Below are 16,349 nucleotides of genomic sequence, written 5' to 3' on the forward strand. Positions count from 1 at the left end.
AGTCGTCTAAACGGACTGACTGGTTTTAACCATGGCCTTCTCCCAGGGTACGTAACGTATAAATCTTATGGTTATTCTATGCGATGATCTATTATTGCAATATTAATACTGATAATGACTAAGTGGTGAACAAAAAGACAAAAGAATCATTGGATGTCCCTGAAGTCTGGACATAGGAAATATTAGTACTTAATGCTAAGGTTTTTTTTTCGTCTTTTTTGTCTCAAAGATTGAATATGAGTTCGTCGAAAGAATAAGCGATTGAACTGGTACTTTTTGCACAGCGCATCAAACCTTTCATCACAAAAATGATGGAAATTACATTGATGGTGTTATTTATTGATATTTCAATTAAATAAAATGTTTGTTAAAGGTTTTTTTAATTATACATTTTGCCTGTTTCCAGATGACCGCTTGATTAATTGTTTTATAGGCTTTTGGTTATTACATGCCAAGTACTGGGGCACTAAGGCCATTCAGCGCTGAAACCGAAATTGACAGTACAATGGAAAAGTCTGAAAAGTGTAACGGGAGAAAATCTCGCAGTTGCAATATGAATCAAATGTCACAAGAGGGAGACAGTAAGATGGGAGAGAATATGAATGGGGGTACAGTAAATGGAATGAAAGGGGGTTGCAGCTAGGGGTCTAAGGGATGCTGCAAAGAACCTTAAGTAATGCCTACAATGCACCGCACGAGGTGTAACTGACGACACTAACCCACTACGGAGACCTTTGTCCAGAGTTTAGAGACATCCTGTAATCGCATTTATGATAAAAGACAACGTAGAACATCCGCACATATTTTCCCCGTGTGTAACATCCATTGTACTGAACAATGAACATGTTTCTGTTCTGTCTGTTTTCGTGTTTTTAGGCGGTAATTTTTGTTTGTTTGTATGGTGCTTTTACGCCTTGCATGGAACTAGTGTTATTCAGCAACGGGACCAACGGCTTTACGTGACTTCCGAACCACGTCGAGAGTGAACTTCTATCACCACAAATACACATCTCTCACCCCTCAATTCAATGCCTGAGAATCTAACTCGCGGCCACCGAAGTGACAAGCAAAGACCATCCCAGCCATCGCACATGAGGTGCTTTTTAGACGGTACTGAACGTTGCTTCGGTCGGGACTTGATGCCACGAACCTTCCCCCGTTATCAATTTCAATAAACAAGAAATGACGCTCAATGCCAAACGCGACTTCTCCCGGCCCCTGTCACGAATATATCGAAACCCAGCTGGTGTTCAGGTTCAGCAACAAGTTTCGGCGGACAGTGACTCAGCGAGTCAGCGACTACAGAAAAAGACGCCGGGAAGGTTACGACGACGACGGACTTTGGTCATGTTACATGCCGACACTCTTCTTCTTGTAGAGTTTTTCTCTCACACAGACCACGTTCTTATCATCCTTCGAGAAAGATTTGATTGACACCGTCGTAATGTGACGACTATCACATGACAATGATTAATCTGCCTTTCCGGGAAATGCGTGCAACACAGTCTAGTACGGGCAAGTTGCACTTACACACGACACACGCTCTCATATTGCACCTTCATCATCTAAGCTTGTATCCTTAAAGGGTCTGTCTCCCGAAAGCCTTAAGAGTCTGGTTCCTCGGCTTTCTGCTATCATTTCGGTACGAGGTAGCTAGATATTCTGTGAAGGGCTGGTTCTAGAAAACCTTATGGTTTGTATCCTGCCCGTTTTCAACAAGGTGTGACTGGACTCAACATTGCTGGGTCTAGGTGCATTCTCCAACTGTTGAAACAGCTGACTCGTGCATGCAACGGACAAACAATTCCTCTTAGCATGGCGTGGATCAGTCACTGATTTTCATTCACAGTCGCATTACTTTTAGATTAAGGACCATTTACTGGCAACTACTTCGTACCTGTATACTTTCAAAGACTGGTCACACGGAAATGGCAAATAATATTCAAAATATTAATAAGAAATTCACATTGTTTTGATAAACTGTTATGCAATAACAATGCACAGTTATATTAATACATACTATTATAATTTATTTATATAAATTGTGGATTTTTATTCGTAATATCGTTCGAAGCTTGGCAAATTAAAACACGATCTTGCTACGGGAAGTTGAGGTGAGCAGGCAACGAAGGGTATAATTCCCCGTGGTGGGTAATGCGGTCAGTACACCACATGCAGTGCACTGTAGGGATAACTTAAGGTTCTTTGCGACGTCCCTGCGACCCATAGCTGCAACCCCCTTTCATTCGTTTTTACTGTACCTCGGCTCTTATTCTTTTTCTTCCACCTTACTCACCACCCTCTCCCAGTAATTGATCCGTAGTGCAACTACACCGTTTTCCTCCTGTAACCTTTCAATCTTTTTACTGCCAATTTCCGTTTCAGCTCCGAATGACCTCATAGGTCCAAGCGCTTGTACTTTGGCCTAGATTCTGTATTCTATTGTATTTTATTCAGTGAAGGGTATATACCCTACTGTGGCCAGCTGTATGGTTGGTTATCTTTTCCCTTTCCCCGCCATCCATAACTTTTGTTTTTGACGTCGTTATGTAGAACAATTAGTCATCCAGAACTTTCTTATTCTGACGTCATTATATCAGATCGAATGGCCATCCATAACTTCGTTACTATGACTCATTGGAGAAAATTCCGTCGATTGAGCAAATCAGAAGTTGTATTTGATTATCTCATCTTTGCAAAGTCCTTTTCGAAGCTGAAACGTCAAACTTAATTTAAGATGAAAGAAAAAAATATAATCCCATAATTATTATAATCCCTAAAACCAAACATACAAAATGCACAATTGCAAGACATCAGCAATGAAATAAATTCTTCTTCCTGTAGGCTCACACGCATTGACATTATAAAGCCTACCTCTCTTTATCACTCAGTGAATTTCTTTGCAAGGAATTCGTACAGCGTGTGTTCCACTCGCGTACACTTTATGATCAGAGCAGACTCGTTCCGTGCTACGCGTTGGCACTCCAGGCAGAAGAAATAACCATTCGAGTCTTGCATACGTCTACGAGGTCAGAAAATATGAAATCAACTTCGTTGAATAATGTAGACTAAAAACGCAAACATGTAGGCCTATATTAAAATGGCTATATGCCAACACGAGTTCTTGTCCCCAGAGCAGTCGTGGAATGCTGTTCAACGCGGCACTTGATCGTAACAGTCTCCTACAACTGGGATTAAATATGTGGAGGTGGAGCCCCACCTCCCCCCGGCCGAATCAAAATGCCTTGTGTTGGACCTTAAGGGTCAAGGAGACATTTTTCATTACCAAACCAGTCTTTTGTAATATATTGTCTATAAAGTTCATGCTTTCCTTTAGACAAAAACCAAGAAGTTTAAGCAGAAACCGACATCCAACTAGTTCAAGTTTTCAAGTTCTATGTTAATTTTGCTCCCATTGAAGAATGTGCACAAGGTCCATGGCTGAAATAATTAAAACAAATAATTAAAAAGCGGTAAGAGATCAGAGAAGAGCCAGTGATGTGTTTAAATGCTGATGATGATTGGAAAGTTATTTTCAAGAAAATCCAAATAAATTACCTTCATTTAATTATTTATTATTTTGGAAAACGGATGTTATAATGAAATATGTTTCCCTTTGTATGGAAAGGGCATCAGCAATAACAATAGTAATTTTAATGACAAATGGAGCATAACAATAGAACAGCAGAAAACAAAAGTAACGATAGCAAAATGTTTGTACGCCATAAATGGGTAATGTAAGGTAAACGCCAAAGAACTCATTTCTTATAAAGGTCATGAGCTTTAGTGACAAAGGAAGCTCTTGATCTTCCTGAAAGTGGAATTTGGTTATGTCACTGACAAATGGAATTTCATCAAAAGGGATTCTTAAGAATCATCAACGAAGGAGAGTGTGTTTCTTTCAATAAGGGATATGATTGTCACGAGAGAAGAATAAGTCATCCTAAACAACGGTATGAAATATAATAATGTATGGTCTTAGGACATATATGCTTCAAAAGACGTCCAGATCTCTGTCATTTGCCTTATGTGCAGTTGTGGCTGTTTTTTTGTTTCTCTCTCTTTCTTTGTGTGTGTGTGTGTGTGCGTGTTGTCATGTACACATACAAGGCAATGAAGTTCTATTCAGTCAATTGCTGAAATATTTAAAGCTCATATGTTAGCTGAAATCTTCAGTTACTGTAATCTTAATTTCTCTGTGGCTACTGAGCAGCTTGTCATATCTTTGGGTAATTTTAATGCTTAGTTATAAAAAGCAATATACAACATGGCTATACACACACACACACACACACACATATATATATATTATATATATATATATATATATATATATATATATATATATATATATATATATATATATATATATATGTGTGTGTGTGTATATATTATAAGAGAGAGAGAGAGAGAGAGAGAGAGAGAGAGAGAGAGAGAGAGAGAGAGAGAGAGAGAGAGAGAGAGAGAGAGAGAGAGAGTTTCATGTAAGATTAAAAGTGACAAAATCCATACGCAATGTTGAGAATCCTCAAAGCCAACTTCAAAAAATATTTCACATTGGACTAAACACACTGGAGTCGATTTTTAATGGCCCGCTTACGTAGTAATCCGAAGACAAGTGCGTATAGCCTCTTAAATAGCCCCGCGACGATGTATAATGCACAAAATATGCCTTCTGTCACAAATAAAAAATATATACAAGTATTGAACGAAACAGGAAAGCGTTTAATCAGACAAAGAAGCAATTGTAGAGGAAAAGTGAGTAAAACAGCGAATGGAAACACGGTTCCAGCAACGGCATAGTCGGTAGGGTTGCAGTGCGTAAGAGAAAATTCAGAAGTGAAGTTGACCGTAAAGAAAGAATGCCCACCGCCTCCGTAACGTTAGATCGGGATAGTCAAGGGTCTCAAGAGACCCTTGATCCTTTACACAAAGTCCTGAACCTTGTGGAAAAGAAGATAAGAAACCTCGAGAAGAGAAAGGTGAGTCGAAATGGGCGAGGAAAAGTGAGGGCCCTCCTTCGCGGTCGGGGTTTCGTCACTAGCAAACAAAGCGACGGCCATGTTTAACTTGTACTTCTTGCCATGGTGCTTTTATGCCAGCTACGGCCGCCTGTCAGGCATTTTGACGTTTCCACGACCTTTGCTTCCTCCGCTGTAGTTGAAGGCACGTCAAGAAAATGGCAGGCATTTAGGCCATTTATCGAAGCTAGCTGACATAGGTGACGTCAGGTTTTAAGGCTCGTTGTAATAGGTATGTTCGGAAATGTGCTTTTTGAAAAGGGGAGCGGGGAGGACGTGCGGCGAACGAATATCATTCAATAAAAAACTGACCCTCTTATTGTTTCCGTGGCTGTAGTCGCATGGGCAACTTGCTACGTACGTTGGGCCATTCTATTGACAGTTTGCCGCTTAGGAAGGTTGTCCTCGTCGAACTTTGCTACCTAAACGATCGAGGCTTTGATGCTGAGGGTCCAAAGCTACCTAGTATACCTGGTAGGTGCTCTCTCTCTCTCTCTCTCTCTCTCTCTCTCTTACCGGTAAGCGAAATTCCTTCGTGTGTACTATAAAGGCTTTTTTTTTTTTTTGTGGGGGGGGGGACTTTAGAAATTTTCCTTGATCCCTACTACAAGTACCTATTTACAGCAAGCTTACTAGGTAAGCACCTCATATCCGCCGAGAATTTCGAACGTTGAAAGTTAGCGTATTCCTCTATTTTATGGGACTTCTGTAAGTATTAGGGGGAAACATCAGTACAGGCCAACCCTCATCACGGTAGACGGGTCCTTCATTCACTCGTTATTTAATTGGTTTTGTGAAACCATTGGTGAAACATGAATACAATTGCAACTCTAAGCATACCATTTAAAAGACTGAAGTTTCGTCAACATATTGTGATATATAAAGCCCCATACGAACTAATAAGCATGTGAGCTCTTCGTAAAATATGTTTTCAAGGCAGTTTGAAATCCAATATGGCGGCTACGTTTTTTCATGGACGGTTCTCATCAGTGACGGACACCATCTTTCCCCAGCCTTCCCAGCACTCATTTTGAACATGTTAGCGTATGTATGTAACGTTTATTGATCTTACTCAAGATTTGCAGTTGTAATCAGCACAATAAAACAACATTTTGTTGCCTATATTAGTGAAAGTAGAAACTTGTTATTCCCGGGGTTATGGTTGGAACTGAATTCATTCTTACCTTGTAATCGGCGGTTTTTATCCTTAACTGCCATCACAACTGAAACTCCACAGTGCTTATTTGATTGTTATTATACACATTTTGGGGTCTCAGTTCACTCCACATTGCCACTTTAAACCCGTTGCTGTTCCTGGTTTCTAAGCGCGCGCGCCATAAACACAATTACAATAGCAGACGACGACAGACGACGAAACTGCAAAGTTTTATTCCCTAAACTGTTTACTTTACTCGTTATTTAGTTTAAATTTACATTGTTATTTAAAAATTTTGATTTAATTCATGTATATTATCCCTTTTTGCAACCAAATTACCCCGAAAAATTACAGATATTTCTAACGTAGATAAAATCAAATGTTTCTAACGTTTTCGTACATCTGGCTGCCGAAAACCATAGAGGAACGAATACGGAAGTGCATAGAGGAGGAACGACTACGTTTTTTTTTTTTTTTTTTTGCTTTTTTGTTTTTGCTAGCACTTTTCATTGATTTCAGTCTTTATTAGTATTTTGTTGAATTTCTTAAATAATCGTTATGCCAGAAATAAATGTAACCTTTAATGTTTGCATGCTTTAATGTTTGCATGCTAAGAATGGCAAAATCATCGTGCCACATTAGTGGAGGCTTCACACATACGCCGTTCCATTATCCTGTTAAGCGTCAGACCCTGATGAGCTCGCTGCTAACGTACCGTCACGCTTTTTTTGTAATCAGCGATCATAGCACTGATGATAGTTTTTTTCAAAGTTAATATTGATTTTTTTATGCTTGTTAGTTCATACTGTAATTAACTGTAGGAAATTCTCTCTCTGTCTCTCTCTCTCTCTCTCTTCTCTCTCTCGTCTTCTCTATCTCTCTCTCTCTCTCTCTCTCTTCTCTCGGAGTCCAGTCACTCGGCAAAGAAAAGTCATCTTCACTCCGCAATTGGAAGGAAAAGTTTGTATCATCACTGGAGGATTCAGACTAGAGCTCTCATCATCAAATAGGTTATCAATATCACACTCCTCATCTAGTATTTGATTGATCTCACCTAAAGAAATATGCCTCCTCTTTGGGACATTCATTGTGAAAGACGCGAAATCCAATTTGTCTCGATAAACGCCCGAAGCGTATTGAAAGAAAACCAACAGGGACAGGCAGTTTTGTTTTCTTAGCATAAGCGACCACCAGGAAAGAGTTGCCAGGCTGGAAATAAGTTTCCCATGTGCTGAGAGTGTTACCAAATTGATGTTCCTACACTTTCTATACGAGTAAACGTATTATTACGGGGCTGACGGCTTGACAAGCACAGTTAAAGTCTGAACGTAATATCCCGTTGAAGGCGCTACGAGTAGATCGCGGGTAACGTATTATTACGTGGGTGACGCTTAACAGGTTATAAACTGTTTCCCATGAATTCTAGTTGTCATAGTAATGCAATAATGATAAAATTGCTTTAATATTTATGTATATATACTTCCAATACATAGCCTAATTTCACCAATTTCAACGTTTTTGTGTGTAGTCTTATACCCAGTTTGGAGGGTCAACACATACCGAATGGCAACAGAGAGAGAGAGGAGAGAGAAGAGAGAGAGAGAGGAGAGAGAGAGAGAGAGAGAAAGGAGGCGGAGGAACAAGAAGAAGAAAAGGATGGCGGTGGAGGGGGGGGGGGGGGGGGGGTTGGGGAGAGGGTAGGTGGAGCTTTATACGCGTGTTCGTATCCATTTCTGCATAATGGAGTTTTTGTCTCTTGGTACAAGGACAAGTGTCGTTATTCTTTACGATTAGTGATTCACGATAACCCTTATAAATTACGGCACTGGGTGTATGCACTATAGCAAACTCTCGTTCTGTTAAGAGTGTTCGTTACAGAAATAGGTATTGCCCAAAACGTGCTTGCACTGTCTCTGAAACCCATAGTAGACATGCTGCTTAGTTGTCAATCAAGTTTTTTATAACCAAGTATTTTTTACAAGCTAGCTATTGAATAAATTTTTATTTTCTCAGTCAAAACATATGCCCCTCAATGCTAACTTTCCTCTTTTAACGACTTTCTGGTCATTGCAAATTCGGCCCCATAATTTCTTATGGTGCGAAAACAGACAAGAGGCCCATGGACCGAAAACGATTGCGTCACACTACGGCGATAATCCAGCAGTAAAACATCTTCATATATCCAAAAAGTAAATAATAAAGATATATATGCGCATTACGATTATAACAATTACATGTATAGCTGATAACAATCTGCATGAATAACTGGTAAACTGTTCTGCAATGACAGTTGAGTATAGCAATTATTTACAATAGGTACGAAAGTCAAGATGTCGTGACGTCATAATACAGAACTTGAAAGAACGTTCTAATTCAGAAAAATAATTACTTAAATTTGAGTCAGAGTCGAGTTACTTTTTCAATAACGAATATTTTCAAATTAATCATCATAAATATGTAAAATATTGATGTTTTACTACTTATTTAAAAATTAGCCAAGAGCACGCTTCTCATCATCTTCTACCCAACAGCTGTTTACGCCTGGCTTGTTGTTGATGAGAAATCGTGTTTCGATTGTTGTGATAAAAGTGCTCCAGCGTCTGTGGGTACAAGTGGTGTGCGGATTTATCACAGGAAATGGTTAGTTTATTGACACAAGCTACTCCGTAAACATCGAGATGGCGTCAATCTCTAAATACCTCGAGTTGTAAGTAAAAATGTTGAACGCGTTTTGGTGAGATTTCCACTGCCGTGGGCGCCATTTTCAGTACCCTCTGTTTAAATCTGTTTAAATCTTAAAATTTGGCCTTAATTTCTAACTTTGGGGAAAATACTTACTTCGAAAGGAGAGTAGAGGTCTTTAGCTCCGTTTCTCACCAACAACAAGTCGCGACTGATGCCCATCTCGGGTGTCAGGACGCGTTATAATGTACTTTTTCGGAGGGTGGCTTGCACTGATGGTAGCTGGCCTGCGTGGCCTGCTTTGATGTTTTACCTATATTAGGCTCGATTCTTGCACAGCCCCTTGTAACATATGTGGAACTTACTAGTATATTGTGCAGGCCTTCGTTTAGGCACCTTAGGGTAAACAACCCAGTGGACTAGCTGCGGCCACTTTAACCGTGTTCGGACCCACCTTCCGAATAAGTACTCTAACACGTCCTGGCACCGGAGAGATGGTTACCATTCATGAGTCATAGGTCGTGGGAGCAACACCAGAGACATGAGACTCGTGACTGATGCCCATCTCTGGTTGTCAGGACGTGCTAAATTTCTGAAGGTGGGTCCAACATGGTTAAGGTGGCCACAGCTAGTCCACTGGGTGTTTACCCTGCGTTCCGTTACTCTAATTATGATGCTTGCATCTGTTCTACCAGACTTTGTTTAGGGGTAGGTTAGGCCAGTTACCTCTGTACAACGTGTATATAACTACTATAGTAGTGTGGCTATTTTATTGATTGCATGTGATTTTAGTGTTAAAAGGGTTACTTTAAATACACATTAGCTATGCTTATAATGAGGAATTTGAATCAGAAATAAACTAGCTTTAAAATAGATCCATCCTCCCTCCCCCCCCTTCCAAGAAAAATAAAACCGTAGGAAACCTATTAAGTTGAGAGACTAAAAAATATAATAGTTTTCAGAATGACAGGAGCAAATTCTAATGCTAACTCTGAACAGAAGCTTGGTCCATGGTTCTGAAGGTCAGTTTTACTTGAGAGGGTTAGGGGCGGGGGAAGAGGCAAAGCCTCCTCGCAAGGTCAGGTCACAGTGCCCCAACTTGGGTTAGGAAGGTGAGATCTGGTTATGTCAGAGCATGCTTAGGCAGTTTTCATTGGCAGAACCTGTGTTCTTCATTCTTAAGTGGCTCCCAATGTGGCTTGATCTAATCCAAGTCCTACCAGCCATGGTACCCTTAACGACCCCCCCCCCCCCCCCCACCCCTTTCCACCCAACTCCCAATCTTGGCCCTTATCCCTTCCAGTCCTGCATAGGCCATGCGTTTGTAAATTGGTAAGTGTTTTATGTATGTTCCTTATTTATTTTGCTCTTTCCCAGTGGTATCTGTAATTGTTGCTATGTAAAAAGGGGTGGTGGTGATGAGTAAATCAAAACATCTCCATTGACGGGGAATGTGAGTCTTGAAATTTCATCATCATACTATACTATAATGGGCATTATGTCTGTCTGTCATTCAATCACGGCCAAACGACTGGTCCGATGGGCATGAAACTTGGCAGGGTTATAGTGGGGACTCCTCAGATGGTTTATAATGGATTTTCATCCTACCTCCCCACCCACCCTCTTAAAGGGGGGGGTTTGTTGAGAAGGATTCCCTGAAACGGAGCTGGTTCAGCTCGTGAAATGGGGCTGGTTCAGCTCGTGAAACGGGGCTGGTTATGCCCATAGACTTGGGTACTTTATGAATTTATACATAATAGTTAAAAAAACACCAGCGAGTCACATATAGGGTAAAAAACCGCATGGTACAGGGGTGGACCATGTATGATCAATGTGTACAACCCCCAAAAAAGTACATTATAACGCGTCCTGACATGGGAGTTGGGCATTAGACGCGACTTGTTGTTGGTGAGAAACGGAGCTAAAGACATCTACTCCGGTGTCAGGACGCGTTATAATGTACTTTTCTTGGGGTTGTACACATTGATCATACATGGTCCACCCCCTGTACCATGCGGTTTTTTACCCTATGAAGCAGCAGATGAATATGCTCTTAGTAAGGATTGGTAAATTGCTAGTAAACTGTAATGGAGCTTAGGCTAATCACTGTTTTCAAAACCTACACCTCCAACACATCAGGGTCTGTCATTTTGTTCCCAAATAATTTTCAGCATGTATTGATGCATTACTGTTTAGTAAATAAATTTAACAAAGATCTCTGTTCTTGAAATATTACTATAATATAAAATGACATTTATCAAATAAAACTAATTATGTAAGACTATGTAATCTAGCTGACTAAAATGTAAAGAATCATGCTATTGGTTAAACCAAGAAAAACACTGAAAAGTCATTCATATAGATTGTTAGTAGCTTGTATGTATGGGGGAAGGCAACACATTAAAAAAAGTGCATTAAGAGGTCTCCTAAATAACTTGGTGAAATTTAATAAATCAGAAATAGTTTTTTTTAAATTCCAATACAGGATCTTGGTAACATTATTTCCAACAAATTTGCCATGCAAGAAAAAGGTTGCAGTTATTTACTAGAATATTCCTAGATCTCATTTTAATATTGGTACATGGTTAAAAGTGAAAACGTATAAAAAATAAATGCTGAGTAAGAACATTGTTTTAACAGGGGTACAGCCTAAATGTAGTCTTAACATCACAGTTTTAACAGGGATACAGGTAAAATGTGGTCTTTACATTAACATAAGAACAGAGTCCTTAGCAGCTAACCAAGTATGCAGGGTCCTTGACCAGTATGACAGTACACATGACGGGGAATGCTGTAAATTTTAAAGATACACCATAATTGATTGCTGTAAATTTTTACAGATACATAACACTAAACACCATAGAAGTGCATCCTTATGCAATTAATGGCAGGCCAGACAAAGAGAACGGTATCTAATAGAGAACACAGATTTCAAGCTGGATTATTGCGCATGTAACTCATTGTGAGGCAGATTAGAAAAACACACATTTTTTCCACTAGTGAAAACTAACCTCACCTTTCCTAGAATGGCGGGGCCCTGACCCCTAACCAGACCTTATCAAGTAACACTAAACATTGGAAGCGTGGACTGAGCTGCTGGGAGTAGTGAGAGTTTGCTCTTGTCTTTCTGCAAACTGCCCCTAGGTGCTGTAGTGAGGCCTCTTAACCCCTTTGCTACTGGCCTGTTGCATTACTGCAAATACTTGCATACCACATGAAATCCCCTGTCGACCGAGAGTATCAATTATTACTTGCTCCCACAAAATTTTATGTTATTCATATTTTTCCTTTATATTCTTATGTGAAAACATTTAGTATTGCTCCCACTAAATTCATATTTTTCCTTTATATTCAAATGAGAAAACATTGTGTGTATATCAATGAATGATTTTTACACATTGACAAAAAATATGAAAAAATATAGTAAGGATATCAGAAAAAATAGGAATATATTTAGTGGAAAAAGTGATTGCAAAAGTAGAAACAGTTATAAAGTAGTAGAAATAAAGAAGCAGAAAAAGTATTAGTAATATAGTACAGTGGACCCCCCGTATTTGCGGACTCACACATTCGCGGATTTCTCTTGGGAACGTTTCCCTGCATTATTCGCGGAAAATTCGCGCATTCGGAATGCGGTATTTTTCTATGATAAATATCCACAAATTTCTGGTTTTTTTGATGAATTTCATCATAAAATGCACTTTTTGTGATAAAACTATTAAAAAAAACCATGTAGGAAAATTTTTAGTGGGTTTTTCTTGAGTTTTAACTAACAAAATAGGCTGTTTTTAGCATTTTTATAGGGGTTCCAAACATTCGCGGGTTCTAACTATTCACGGGGGGGTCTGGTACGCATCCCCCGCGAATACGGGGGGACCACTGTAGTAGTAGTAATAGCAGTACTAGTTTTCTTCCTGAAACAGTTAGTCCTTGGTTTCATACAGAAACGGCGTATACATCAGTGAAAGTTTATGGCATTTGGTGATGACTATAAAATATGATAATAATAATATGGTAATAATAGTAATAGTACTAATAATAAAAGCAACAGCATCTCGTGACCAATACATATACATATGGGGCATTTTATTCACCCCCATTATCATCAGCAAGCTATAAAAAAAACATATACCTCATCACAAGTAACAGGCCTCCATACTAGTCCCCATTCACCTTGAATGAAAATACTCCTCTGCCTGAGCATTCATCCAGTCACACAATTTGTCAATTACATCATCACAAAAAAGAAAAAAAATAACAAAATGTATCACATAGGCAGGTGAAATCTGGTGTGGAAGCAGGAATCCCATTGTCACCCTCCGTGAATTGGGGGGCTGGGTCTGGGCGCACGTCATAAGATGGATCCGTTATGAACCGCGAACCCTCATCGGCAATAGATTCATGTCACTCATCACTGTCATCTTCTAAGAAACTATCACTATAATCATCATTTGGCAGGTACACAGACCCTAACTCTGAAACACTATCATCTGACATGATACTGATAAAAAACATAAAATAACTGCAATCTAAAAGGAAAAAGGTTTAGAATTCACAACTACATGGTTTACAGACAAAATCTTGATCATCCTTCTCAGATAATAGCTTGAGGCGCACTGGAAAGTGTTGGACAATACCCCCTACTAATATCCCATATGACAATGAACATCATGACATTCATCGGACGCTCATTGGCAAGAATGAATTGTGGGTGGAGCTTCAGCACCTCTCTCATATACTGTATCTGAAACCTGTCCAAGCTAAAGAAAACAGCTTTGCTTTTTGAGAAGGGATGAAAGACATGAGCGTACGTCACCGTCTTTCATTACTGGACCGTAAAAGATGTACATGTGTATGTCCCAGTGGCAAAGGGGTTAAAAATTATGGGTGATTATGGTGTATATATAGTATATTGTCGTCTTATAGTTTAAGCGGGGCCCGCCGGCTAATGTCATTTCTTAAGGACAGGACTGACATTCGTACTTAATAAGGTGACTTGGGACATCAAACCGCATATGATTTTCGCCTCTGACCTTCGGTTTTGTGACTCGTAAGGGCAATTTTATCCCACCCGAAATAAACATTTTCAAATTCTATCTTCTCCCTTGATAATTTAATATTAACCCCTTCCCACCCAGGACGTACCGTACTACGTCACTTGACAGCCAGCAAGTAATCCCAGGACATAGCGTAATACGTCCTTCCACACACTCTTTTGTACCGAGAGCTGGTGAGTTGGGATTGTGTATTTGAAGACTTCGCGTTGCTGGGATATGTTCTCTCATCCCTTGTCAAACATAAGCTCCGCCCACTAGCCAATCAGAGCGAAGGAGTAAGGCATCTCGTGATGTTTCAGTGACGGAATTGAGACGTCACCGTATTTCACCAATGGGAGCTCAGTACTTCAATCTTTCCTGTCTTTTCCCGTTATTTATCACTCAGGCAGACATGTCGACTCGCATATAGACAATAGTGCAACTGTAGAATTCTTTTGATTATCGTTTCTGGTTGCTTCTGTTAATCAATTTCTGCTCGTATTTTTTAGTCATGGGTGACTCTGGAGATTCCTCAGATGAAATATATGTACCAGGGGAATCTGATGATGAAAATGAGACATCAGATAGTGTGCAATCAGTAAGTGATTGCGAATTATTTGACGATATTGAGCCAGTCACAGAAGAAGGTTGGCGGTTGTTGTCCGACATCTTTGATGATTCTCGGCCAGATCCTGTTCCTTCCCTCAGCGATCCCAGTCACGGCGTGGATATTTATTTGTCTCAGGATGATATATATATATATGTGTGTGTGTGTGTGTGTGTATAGGAACATATATATAAACCCAGGAACATATATACATAAATAAAGTAATAAAAAATAAAATTTATAAATCACGGATATAGCTATATACATAAAGACAGTTTCCGAGTACCTACATGCACACACATATATACTATATAGTAATTTATACGTAGATATATACACATACATACACTTTCATATATACATTATAATCAATAAAGAAACCTAGATAATGAGGAGAAGCATACTCTGATTGTGATATTTGATTTTGGGTTTATCTGGTATAGCCTACTTGCAAGCGGTTGCATCATCTGGGTGGGAAGGGGTTAAGACCTGGGAATACTACCATATATAGACCTGATGTAGACCTCCAATCAAATGAAGAGTTTTATTTCTAAAAGATATTAACCTTTCATTATGGGAAAAAAATAAACCCTATAAATCAGGAAAAAAAAAGACAAAACAAAAATTGGAAAAAATGGCTCTATTTGGTTGTTCTATAATGTCTTTCTAAGTTATACACCAAATTTCAATGCTATAGCTTTAAAACTAAGTGAGAAGATAGAATTTGAAGGTCAATAAATATAGTTTTGAGATACGGGCGTTCAATGTTTTCCCTTGTAATTTTATAAAGACAATGTTAATAAATAATGATTACTATGAATGTATATTTCTTTTTTGGGTATTAATAAATCAAAACTATGTTATTTATCATAATTTAATCACAAATGATGATCCCTTTGCTCTTATATCATAGCCTGGGGTGCTGCGTCAGGCAAGATGGGGCACTCCTTCCTACGCAACTCACTCTCTATCCTTCACTAACTCGGCTTATTACAGTGAATTTTTTTCTGTATGTTAGCGAGATGTTTTCCTTTTATTTTCCTCTTAGGCATGATGAAATTCTTGCCGAAACAAAGATAAACATAAAAGCAAGGGAATGTTAAGAGGTAAAACTTGAACATGTACTCTCTTTTTACAAAGACAATGTTAATAAATCATGATTATTATGAATTTCGTATTCCGTTTTTAGGTAATAAACAAAAATAAACTGTTTTTATTATGCATGACACTTACCGCTTGGCAGGTATAATATTAATAGCTGTATTTTTTCTTGAAGTTCCAGAACAGAATTTTAACGAAACTTCCGACACCATGCCATGTTTCGGCCAGGTGGTTCGTACCCATATTCCCCCGCCGCTGGGAGGCGGGTATCAGGAACCATTCCCATTTTCTATTCATAAATTTTCTGTCGCCGGTACTGAAAACACCTGTTTTCAGTGTTCGGCTTAGGATTTTGGAAACTTCATTTGCCGCTAAGTATCCTAATTGTCTTTTAATTTATTTACTTGGATTTGTGGCTAGGCATACGCTATCTTAAATTGATTTGAATTTGATTCATTTTTGCATAAGATATCTGAATCTAGTTAGGCTAGTTTCAGAGGGTGTTGTCTGCAAAGATAGGGTGTGGCTACCGAAAGCTTCGGTAGTTCCAGCACTTGGGGGGCGCAATTAATCAGTAAACATGTCTATTTCCGTAAGGAAAAAAGTATGATCGTATGTACGCAATTAATCAGTAAACGTGTCTAATTCCGTAAGGAAAAAGTTTGGTTTAGTATGTACGCAATTAATCAATTACGAAAGTCAGGGTAGTGATACTGCTAACTTCCGGTAGACTTTATTTTGCCTAA

The 16,349-nt window shown here is 39.1% G+C and overlaps 1 pseudogene; it reads left to right on the forward strand.

The window, feature by feature from the left end:
• Positions 1-4,825: 4,825 nt before the first annotated feature.
• LOC135197172 (caprin-1-like) overlaps positions 4,826-16,349 on the forward strand; it is a 32,558-nt pseudogene continuing 21,034 nt past the window's right edge.

Source organism: Macrobrachium nipponense, chromosome 18, assembly GCF_015104395.2.
Source record: "Macrobrachium nipponense isolate FS-2020 chromosome 18, ASM1510439v2, whole genome shotgun sequence".
In the NCBI taxonomy this organism is placed as follows: Eukaryota; Metazoa; Arthropoda; class Malacostraca; order Decapoda; family Palaemonidae; genus Macrobrachium; species Macrobrachium nipponense.